At 41.3% G+C, this 10,702-nt stretch overlaps 1 non-coding gene across 1 annotated transcript; it reads right to left on the bottom strand.

Moving 5' to 3' along the window:
• Positions 1-1,750: 1,750 nt before the first annotated feature.
• On the bottom strand, positions 1,751-1,822 carry Trnaw-cca. Its single transcript has one exon. It is a non-coding gene; the product is annotated as a tRNA-Trp (tRNA).
• Positions 1,823-10,702: the final 8,880 nt, after the last annotated feature.

Below are 10,702 nucleotides of genomic sequence, written 5' to 3' on the forward strand. Positions count from 1 at the left end.
TGGAAATATTCATTAGCTCCCCCCCCCCCCGCTTCTTTTTCAGTATAATTTAGACTCTATAAATCCCTTCTAGCAAAGGATCATAAGGTTAACCACTAAGTGGACGCCCGCTGAGGCGGCTGCCCTGACTCAGAGACATGAGTGGTCATTTGAAAAGTGTTCCTGCCAGGGTGCATCTCTTCCTCAGCGTGGTGTGATTTGGAGGTGCCTTGCAGAGGTGCGTGATTGGAGTGGGGACAGAACCTTAGGAAGAGGGGCTTTGTGGAGGCCGTTAGTCACTGGAGAGAGGGAATTGTCCTACAAACCCTGGGTAGTTCTCATGACAGCGTTGTTATGAAAGGAGTAAGACTATCTCTCTTGCCCTCTCTGAGCTTAGTGCTCAAGAAGAGGCCCTTTCTCCCACATACGATCCTGTCTAAGCCTTGGGACCTCTGCCAGAGCTCATACTGTGCTGTTTGGACCTTCGGCCTCCGTGGCTGTGAGTTAATGTCTTTTTTCTTTATGAAGTTAACCCCTTATTGTAGTGACAAAGCTGACTAATGTGTGCTTTTTCAGAAAAACACTTTTGTCTCGGCCTTTATAAGATGTATGATTATTTTGATTTTTGTATAACGGAGAAACAAATTCATGCTAATTTTAAATATGAGGAGTTGAAGTTTAAAATTGACTACTGAAAAACCTGCACACACAAACAGCCAAATCTGCTTTTGTAATAAAAGAGGAAATCGCAAAGATAGAATATTATCTCACAACTAGATCTTCTAGAATCTCATTTACTCGTATGGGAAGGAGGAATTTTTATTTTATTTTATTTTATTTTATTAGTTCTAGTTAGGGAACAAGCTTATTTCAAGTCCCTTCTCCCTCTCCCTCCCCTCACCCCCAAACTTTCTCCCCCACCCCCAGCCCACCCTCCAACCCCATCCACCCACTACTCCCCAGGCAGGGTAGGGCCCTCAACGGGAGCTCAGCAAAGTCCACCAAGTCTTCCTATGCTGATCCTGGGCGGGAAGGAGGAATTTTTATCATTTCACAATCTTGACCATTAGATATTAAAAATGTTTCCACAGAATTAATCTTTAGAATATAATGCTAAAAAAGAGATTCACTGACTATAAACATTTGGAAAGGTTGAAGAATCTAATGAGCTTAAGAGTTTGTGTTTGGCAGTGAATTAATTAAACATGAATTATAGGCGTTGTGAATGAATGCAGAGGTGTTTATTTCCTGTCAGTCAGGGAGACTAAGATTTAGACTCAATCGAAACCTGCTACTTCAGGTACGCTGAAAGAAATCAACAGCATTTGAAATATGCCAGAAAGCCTTCCTAAACCAGCTGAGTGAGAACGATTCTTTTATAATAATTTTGATTCCTTCCTGGGTTTGCTTCAAGTGTGGAGGACTTGAAGTGAGGAGCAAAGGACTTCAGCGAAAAGTTTCTGGTCACTCCAACCTCAGCTTAATTGTATTCAAGCCCCCAACACCCGGAATAAAACTAACCAGCCAATCAAACAAAACCCAGAGTTTTATTTAAAGTTTAACCTTCATTCTGCTGTTTCTCTTCATGTATTTATTACATAACTAACACAAGCCACCTGAGCTACATTTCTGGGCCGTTTGTTTCATCTTCTGTGAACTGATTTGGCCCTTGGCTTAATTCCCACAACATTTCTATATATTTGAAAATGTCACCACTCTGGCCTTTCTAGTTCACCGAAACAGCAGACTGTTATGGGAAAACAGGTACACATGACCCCGACGTGATTTGAACACGCAACCTTCTGATCTGGAGTCAGACGCGCTACCATTGCGCCACGAGGTCCCCGATGCGGAGCGATTTTTTGATCCTCTAAGGCTCCAGCATCTTGGCAGCTTCCTTGTGCAACTCCCTCTCCTCCCGGACCTGCACCGAGAATCGGGAAGGGAGCGCTGCGAGACCAGCCGCCGCCGAGGCAGGTCCTGTCCCCAGGTCTGGGAGCAAGGAAAACCGACCCCCAGGGCACACTTAAGATGACTCTGGAACAGCACTAGGACAGAACGCTCCGAGTTGTGTCATTTTTTTCTCTTCTTTCTGTAGCTATAAAACTTAAACGTATTGAAAATTAGACATCACGGAAAGGGTAGCATCATAAAAATTAGTAACCACACCCACCGCTATCTGCGGCCCGCTGCTGACAGTCAGGTGAAGGGGCGGAGCCAGCCCTGCAGCCACGCCTTACCGCCGCAGGTGCACCCATGAAAACTGTGGTTCTGTCTGAAACGTAGCTCACTTTCACCCTTCGGGAGGTTGACTAACCATCTGCTTCTCCTCACACCCTCCCCTTCTCGTCCTCTAAGGGAGTGGTGTGCCCTTTTCAGCATCCGCCGTCCTGAGGCATAGAAGGTACATGCCCTTAGTAGGTCTTATTACTTAGATCACACGGTCACGTGGGGTCCGGCTGAGTTTCTTCATGGTAAGGCCACTCTTCTCCCCTTTATAATAATAAACAGCTAGGGGTGGGGATGCTATCGACCGTGCCCATTTCTGCTCACTCTTGCAGCCACGGGTTGCGGTATCCATTTCGCCTGTTAACAACTATTACTGCGGTATCTGACTAATGGCTATTTTCATCTACATTTGTCATTATATTTCTCCTTTGAGAGAAAGCTGGTTTTTCTTACTTACATATGTATTTGCACTGGCTAGATTTATGTTAACTTGACACAGTCTGTTGTCACCTGAGAGGAGGAAACCAGGACTGAGAAAATGCCTTCATAAGATCAGGCTGTGCAGCATCCTGCAGGGCATTTTTAAAATTAGTAATGGATATGGGAGGGCCCAGTCCACTGTGGGTGGTGCCACCCCTGGGCTGGTGGTCCTGGGTTCTGTAAGAAAACCAACTTATAGTAATGTGGATAAGTAGCATCCCTCCATTGTCTCTTCATCAGTTCCTGGGCCTCCAGGTCCCTGCCCTGTTTGAGTTCCTGTCCTGACTTCCTTCAGTGATGGACTACAGTGTGGAAGTGAAAGCCAAATAAACCCTTTCCTTCCCAACTTGCTTTTTGGTCATGGTGTTTCGCAGCAATAGAAATCCTAACCAAGACAGTAATTCAATTATTTATTTGCTCCATACAGACTCACGGATATTGTTAATTCAGAGAATTTTATTCTTTATTTTGTTGCTAAAATCGTTTAACTTCAGCTATTATAATCTCTTTTGGGTAGGCTCTTGGCCTTCCAGTACACCACCACTTTCTGACTAAAAAAAAAAAAATGCTCAATATATTTTATGTTTTTGATATCCTTTTCTTTGCTAAACTTACACTATAAATTGTCTTCACAATAAGTGATTTAGAGATGTCTTTGAGCATCTGACCCAACTGTGTTTTAACACAGTCTATGTTTAACTGCACAGTCTCTTCTCATTGGCGTCTAGTAATTTTTTCCCGTTGCCAGTCCTGGTCGTTCCTCTTGTTAGGGGTGAGCATCTTCTGCATCTCTGTTGCCCACCTCAACAGAATCTCATTGTTTGTACGACACACTCACAGGAACAGCACAAAAGACAGATGCTAACAACAGACACTCCCATGGAGACAACCAGGAAAAACAGAGGGTGGATGGAATCCACAGTGATTAGAAAGTGCTACAAACACCTGCTAACTGCTGTCAAAAAGAAATCTTTTTCCTTTCCAATACAGAAGCTGCTAGGCCAGGAAGGTTCAACAGGTTTGTTTACAATGTTCTTAAAGCTGAGCTGCTGAAGTTGGCTCAATGAAACCCTGACCTTCATACACACAAAGGAAAGTGGAAAACAGCTGTTTCCCACTTAAAATTGCATATAATATACCTTACATATATATGTAGCTTTTTTAATCCCATTAGAGAAATACCCTCGTATTCAGAACTACCAATGAATGCGAAGAACAGAAGTTGTTTTTTTTAAAAGATTTTTTTATTTATTATGTATACAATATTCTGCCTGCATGTATGCCTGCAGGCAGGAAGAGGGCACCAATCTCATTATAGGTGGTTGTGAGCCACCATGTGGTTGCTGGGAATTGAATTTAGGAACTCTGGAAGAGCAGTCAGTGCTCTTAACCCCTAAGCCATCTCTCCAGCCCCCCAGAACAGAAGTTTTTGAAATGCATGTGTGAAATGTTTCTCACCAGTATGAACTCAGAAACTTGTTTTCCTTGCATGCCAATGCCCTTTGGCGCAGTTGTTACCCATCTGCAACAGAAAGTGCATAAGTATTGGTTAGCTGAGACAAAGAGAGGGGAGTTAAATAGGTCAACACCTTCAAGTAAACAGGTCCAGGACTGGTCTTGAATTTATCTGACCAGCCTGGACCAGTCAGTTGGAAGGGGAGGCGGCAGTGCTGCTGGTGGAGGAGAAGACAATGTCTGCCAGGCCTTTACCTTCAGGCAAGGAGAATGAAGAAAAAGCCAGAAGTTTGCTATCTTTGTTATTCATCGGTGGTCTCTTTCCCTATCTGTGTAACTCCTGGGCTCTCATTGCCCCCTCTCAGAGGTCACTCTGTTTCTGGAGGTTTTTTTTTTTTTGGGGGGGGGTTAGACCATTCTACTTAAAGCCGGCAAGGGGGGGCAACATAGAAAGGGGTCAGCCATAGGAGTCCCTCCGAGGAGGGTTGGTCTAAGGGGCTATGGTAGAACTTAGTCAATAGTGGAGATCTGAAGTGGAGAACAGCTGTTTGATGACAGCACAACTCCTTAGGGTGTGCTATGCTGGTGAAGTTGCACCTGTAACATATACAAAGCAAGGTTACCAGTTCAATTATAATCCTGCTGAGTGTATAGTTAGGAAACCAGCTGGTCAGGCTGGCCCCTATCAGAGGGAAAGAACAGGCAACGCAAAACAGAACAGAACATCCAAAGGACCCCTGGCCAGTTTTGTCATAGGTGTCAGTGAGCTTGATGACATCTTTGCCACCACTGTCCACCTTAAGGTGGACATCACAAAGAAGACTGTTGGTCTAGCTCAAGAACTTGAGGGGGTTTTCATGGTCCAGCTTCAATGCAGAGTTTGGCCATTGGGTCTATTTCAACTTTGTGGGCCAATGACATAAAGCCAACAGGAATTACTCAGCATCAGGGTTACTACGTTTCATTTAGTAAGATGAAATGAAGGAGCCTAGTGAAATGGTCCCCATTCCTGTTGAGGACACAAGCAGACACCCGCCTCTAATTGACAGTCTAAGAAAGAAATACACTCCTTTGGACCTTGACTTGTAAGATATCCTGGGATGCCCTGTGAGCTCCACTCAGGTGTCCCCAGTAATGTCCCCTAAACCTGTGAGTTTGGCAATAGGATACCGGTAGACTCTTTTAATGAGAGAATGTGGGTGGTCAGGATACAGAAGGCCACATTGCAGTTGTGGAAAACAATCTTTCAGCGTGAGCATGGTCCATAGTGGGTGGAAACACTTTACATTTGACCTGAGTGTTTGAGAAGGTGGGCCTGTCTGTGTTGGCTGCAGGGAGTGCTGCGGTGTTGAATTGGGTGAGGGTCATGAAGTCCTATAGCTGAGCAGTATTCTCCTAATCCAGGAGAAATCATTAGGGAGAGGTAGTTGTCTAAACGATATCTCACAAGGTTAAGCCTCATGTCTGAACAGTGTAGTCCCTTGGACTGTTAAAGAACCTTATTGTTTTAATGCTTGGTTATACTTTTCTGCTGGGCACTTCAGACCACATGGGTGATCCAAACTAATAATTTTTTTTTATTGTCAAGGCCAGCTGAGGATCTAAGCCCTCAGGGGTTCTTGGACTTGGAGAAACCTCTGCCTTCTCTGTCCTTTCTTTTACCAGTTATCCATCTATGTGAGGATAAGTCAAAGGCTTTGTTTGACCTAGCCTCACTTGAAGCTTGACTATTTGGATGAATTTTTTTCCCTGTGTGTTGACTCTCCTCTTTTTAAATGGAACACTGGCTAGAATTTGCTCGGTGAATTTTCCATGGCCTTCTGAACAAAAGAACAGGAAACTCATTTGAGACAAGGGACATTTTGAGAATGGTCACAAATGGAATTTAGTTGACTTTGGAGGGTAGGAGGAAAATATTCCCCTCTTTAATCCCTCTGACCACATCAGAACAGGCCTCTAAGCATGGTTTATTATCATGTCAGTTACTCCAGTATTTTTAACTATTGTGTAATGTTTGGGTTTTGCATTTTAAAATAAGCTTTGATGAGATACACATTTTGGTTTTTTTAAATCAGTATTTAGAATTATTACCAAGAGTAGGTTAATAACTTATGAGAACTCCATTGCTTATTTTATGTAGAGGTTTGATATTAATCAGTGCATTAGACTTTAAGCTTAGAAATTTTGGTATCATATACATCGTCTCCAAGTCTCATCCTTACCTACTTTACATAACATTCTCAGCTCTTTTATGACTTGTCTTAGGCTTTTTAGATTTTCTTTTCATTTTGGAAAACCATTCAACTTCATCATCTTCATCATTGTGTACAAACAATTTCAAAATGCTTTATTTTTATACCCCTTTAAACAACTCTCTTACCTACATTTTTAAAAAAATTATTCTTAAACAAGAGTTGAATCCAAATTACCTACACGACACATTGTGGTAAATTAAGATTACCTACTGCAGTGGTTTAAATGAGATGTCCCCCATAGTCTCAGGTATTTGAATACTCCAGAGGTCCCCAGTGGGATTGGGCAAGTTTAGCTGTGGCCTCATGGAAATGTATCATTTCGGGTGGGCTTTGAGGTTTCAAAAGCTATGTACCATTCTCCATTTACTCTCTCTGCTTCCTGTTTTAGGTTTGAGATATGAGCACTCAGCTGTTCCTGCTGGCATGCCCCCCCTGTGACAGTGTCTCAGTTCCTTTTCTATTGCTGTGCTAAGATACCAACATATGACCAAGGGAACTTACAGAACAAAAAGTTTATTGGGGGCTTACAGTTTCAGAGGGTGAGTCTATGCCCACCATGATGGGAAGTATAACTGCAGGCAGGCATGGTGCTGGAGCAGTAGCTGAGAGCTTACATTTCAACCTATGAGAGAGAGAGAGAGGGAGAGAGAAGAGAGAGAGAGGGATAGAGAAAGAGAGAGAGAGGGGGGGCAGGGAGAGAGAGAAAGAGAGAGAGAGAAAGAAAGAAAGAGAGTGAGAGAGAGAGAGAGAACTAAATGGGAATGGCCTTGGCTTTTGAAACCTCAAAGTCTGCCCTCAGTGACATACCTCTTCTAACAAGGCCACACTTCCTAGTTATTTTTTTTTGTTTGTTTCTTTTTGTTGGTTTTGGTTTTTCAGGACAGGGTTTCTCTGTGTAGTTCTGGCTGTCCTCGTCCTTCTTAAACAGTTCTACTACCTGGGGACCAGGCATTCAAATATACAAGCCCATGGGGGGGCATTCTCATTCAAACTACCACAAATGGTGACTCTTATCTCCCTGGAACTGTAAGCCCAAATATACACTGCTTCCTGTTTTTCTATGGGTTTGTCTTTCTTTTTTTTAATCAACCTGGAGATGCCTTGTATACTTTTTTCTATATTATTCCTTTGTCACATGTGTAGCAAATGTTTCAAAGTTGTATTGTGCTAACTGCCCAGGGTCAGACTCTAGAAGTTTGAACCAACACTGGTTAACTAAGCCGTGTTGAACTGGATTTCTCTCTTGTCTCATGTGGATCTGCTGGCCATGGCTTTTACAGTCACCTTACAACCTTGACAGAACTGCATGGGTGTATGCTATAATCATGCTCTGAAAACAACAAATAGGTCAAAAGTGATCTTATACAACAAATACCTATCTGCCACAAGTGCTGGAAACAGCGTGGAGCTATTACTTGACAATGGTGTGTTGGCAATCCTGTTATCTGGGCCAGTTGGAGTCAGTGACTTGATCTCTTGTAAAGCTGTGTCCCTCACTCCTTCCTCTGTGATACTTTCTGTGCTGTTAAATATATAGCAACAGCCCCTTGTTACTGACACACACACAGGGCCAGGCAGTCAGAAATCAGGCTGGCACCAACAGGCAGACTACAGATGAGCAAGAAATCAAAAGTGACAGACAGACACATAGGGAGAAAAGCAGAGAATTCAAACAGGGGCCCATTCTTGGTTGGGAAAGTACTTACTATTATTTTTTTTAATCCTATGTGACTCTTTAATGTGTTTAACCCATGTATCCAGTTGGTGTAACAAAAAACTTGAGGCAGTAAACTTACAAGGAGAGCGAGGCTTATTTTGGCTCAGAGATTTGGAGGTTCCCGGCAATCCATGATCAGCTGGCATTGTTGCACTGGTCTGCGATGAGAAAGAAGTGCATTACGGTGGGAGTGCCAAAAATTCACATTACAACTGAGGGAGTGAGGGGGCTATGATACCATAATCCCTTTCAGGGGCAGCCCCGCTCCCAAAATGAGGTACCATCTCTTAAAGGCTTCTCCACTTCCAAATGATGTGTAGCATATCATGTCTTGGCCTTTTTGTGTATCAGGCACATGGTCTATTAGAGCTTCTGGTACCTGGTTACAGCCTCTAGGTTCTCATTTTGGTTGTAGGCATTTCCTAGTATTATCAAAAATCCTGAGTACTCATTTAGGGATGTGTAAGTTTCTGGCTATTTCCTCTCTGTACTTGACAAAGAAGTTCTGAGGATATGCAATGAACCATCTTTAAGAACAACTACTTTTGGTGTAATGTTGAAACTGGCCGTGGTCATCTGATCTACATCTGATACAAAAATTTGGGACATTATTCAGATTTATTTTCCATCTGAAATTTCTATCACTACCTCAACTGAAATTCAGGTTAAGAGGAGCAAGATGGTGAGTAACTTATCTGGAACCCACACAACATCACAACCTATTCCCATGCCCTCGGGTCCAGCACCTAAAAAGTACTTCGTGGAACACAGTAGTTGAACAGTAAATTGATTTTAGAAGAAACAAGATGTTTTTCTTTTTTTATGTAAACATTACATGTTCATTGAAAACAGAAATTTAAAGGTACAGAAAATCACAGGAACATCAATTAACATCTGCTGGCCTGATAATTCTGTAACAACCACTAACTTTTAGAGACTATTTTTTTTATTCATCTCTTAGAAATTCACAGCCATACTAGTACCATATAACACAATGCTACAATTCACATTTTTCTCTGTTTATAGTCTCTTCACCCTTTAATCCTTTCTCCTTTTCTGTCTTCCCTCTCTTTTTCTGTCTTCCCTCAAGGTAGCTAATACTTATAGCCTGATATACTTTCTTCTATATCTGTCTTCATATAATCTAGTTACTCATGTGAGTGTATGGAACAGGTGATAGTTACTTTAACAAAAATTAAATTTTGTGTATATGCATTTATTGTAACAGGCAATTACTTATAAAATTGGAGGAAATCTTGAAACTAGCACATATTAACTCATTTTAAAAGTTATCCAGGCTGTTCCAAAATATGGATATATCAACATTTATCTATGTATCTATTACTTGGCAATTTCTAGTTGTGACTTTTCTGTCCTATAAAAACAATACTTCAACAATGATTCTTATTTATTTGTATTCTTACATTTGGTGATAATTTATTTCTATGGACCAGATTTCCAAGGAAGAATGGGTAACTTAGTGTTTAGTCACTGGGTTGCTGGTGGAAACATAAGCTACACAATCTTTAAGTAAGAGTACGTGGCTTCCTGAAATCCTACCCTCAACAAAAGGTTAAATTTTGCCAACTCTATAAAGTAGAAGTTTCAGTTCATTAGTTTAAATTTGCATTTCCCTGAGCACTAATTAGGTTGAAAATCTTATCATAAGTTCATGGTCATTTGGAGTCTCATCCAGCAGACATTCAATCTAGTTGTGTTAAAGACTTAAATGTAAATACTAAATTATCAAAAAAAAATCAAATTTTAGATTATGTACAACTTAGGGACCAAAGGTAGGCATTTCTAATTAAAAAAATTGAGAACCTAAGAAGACATAAAATTTCACTTTAAAAATTAAAATGTTGTGATTTTACCATATAAAAGTTTAAAGACAAATGTTAAATTAAGAGAAACATTTGCTACACATGTGACAAAGGAGTAATAATATAGAAAAAATGTACAAGGTATCTCTAGACTGATAAAAGACAAAGTCACAGAAAATGGGAAGAAGTATATAAAGACAATTAACTTTAATTTGTTATGTGAGTAAAGTATGAACCATGGATGAAGGGTTTTTTTTTTTTTTTTTTGGGTTTTTCAAGACAGGGTTTCTCTGTGTAGCTTTGGAGCCTATCCTGGTGCTTGCTCTGGAGACCAGGCTGGCCTCGAACTCACAGAGATCCACCTGCCTCTGTCTCCCAAGTGCTGGAATTAAAGGCATGCCCGGCTCACTTGTCTATTTTTAATCTAGTGTGAATTACTTCTTTTTTTCTTTTGGTTTTTCAAAACAGGGTTTCTCTGTGGCTTTGGAGGCTGTCCTGGACTAGCTCTTGTAGACCTGGTTGGTCTCCAACTCACAGAGATCTGCCTGCCTCTGCTTCCCCAGTGCTGGGATTAGAGGCATGTGCCACCAACGCCCAGCGGCTAATGTGAATTACTTCTAAGAATATAATTAAATTCTTCTAATATTCATTTTTTTCTATTTAGTGTACAGCATTTAATTTTTACTGACAAGTTCCCTATAGTTATTAAATATAGTTCACAAGACTCTTCTTGATTGAACACTGGTTGAATGGTTCACTATTCC

The sequence above is a fragment of the Cricetulus griseus genome, chromosome 7 (genome assembly GCF_003668045.3).
Source record: "Cricetulus griseus strain 17A/GY chromosome 7, alternate assembly CriGri-PICRH-1.0, whole genome shotgun sequence".
Classification (NCBI taxonomy): Eukaryota; Metazoa; Chordata; class Mammalia; order Rodentia; family Cricetidae; genus Cricetulus; species Cricetulus griseus.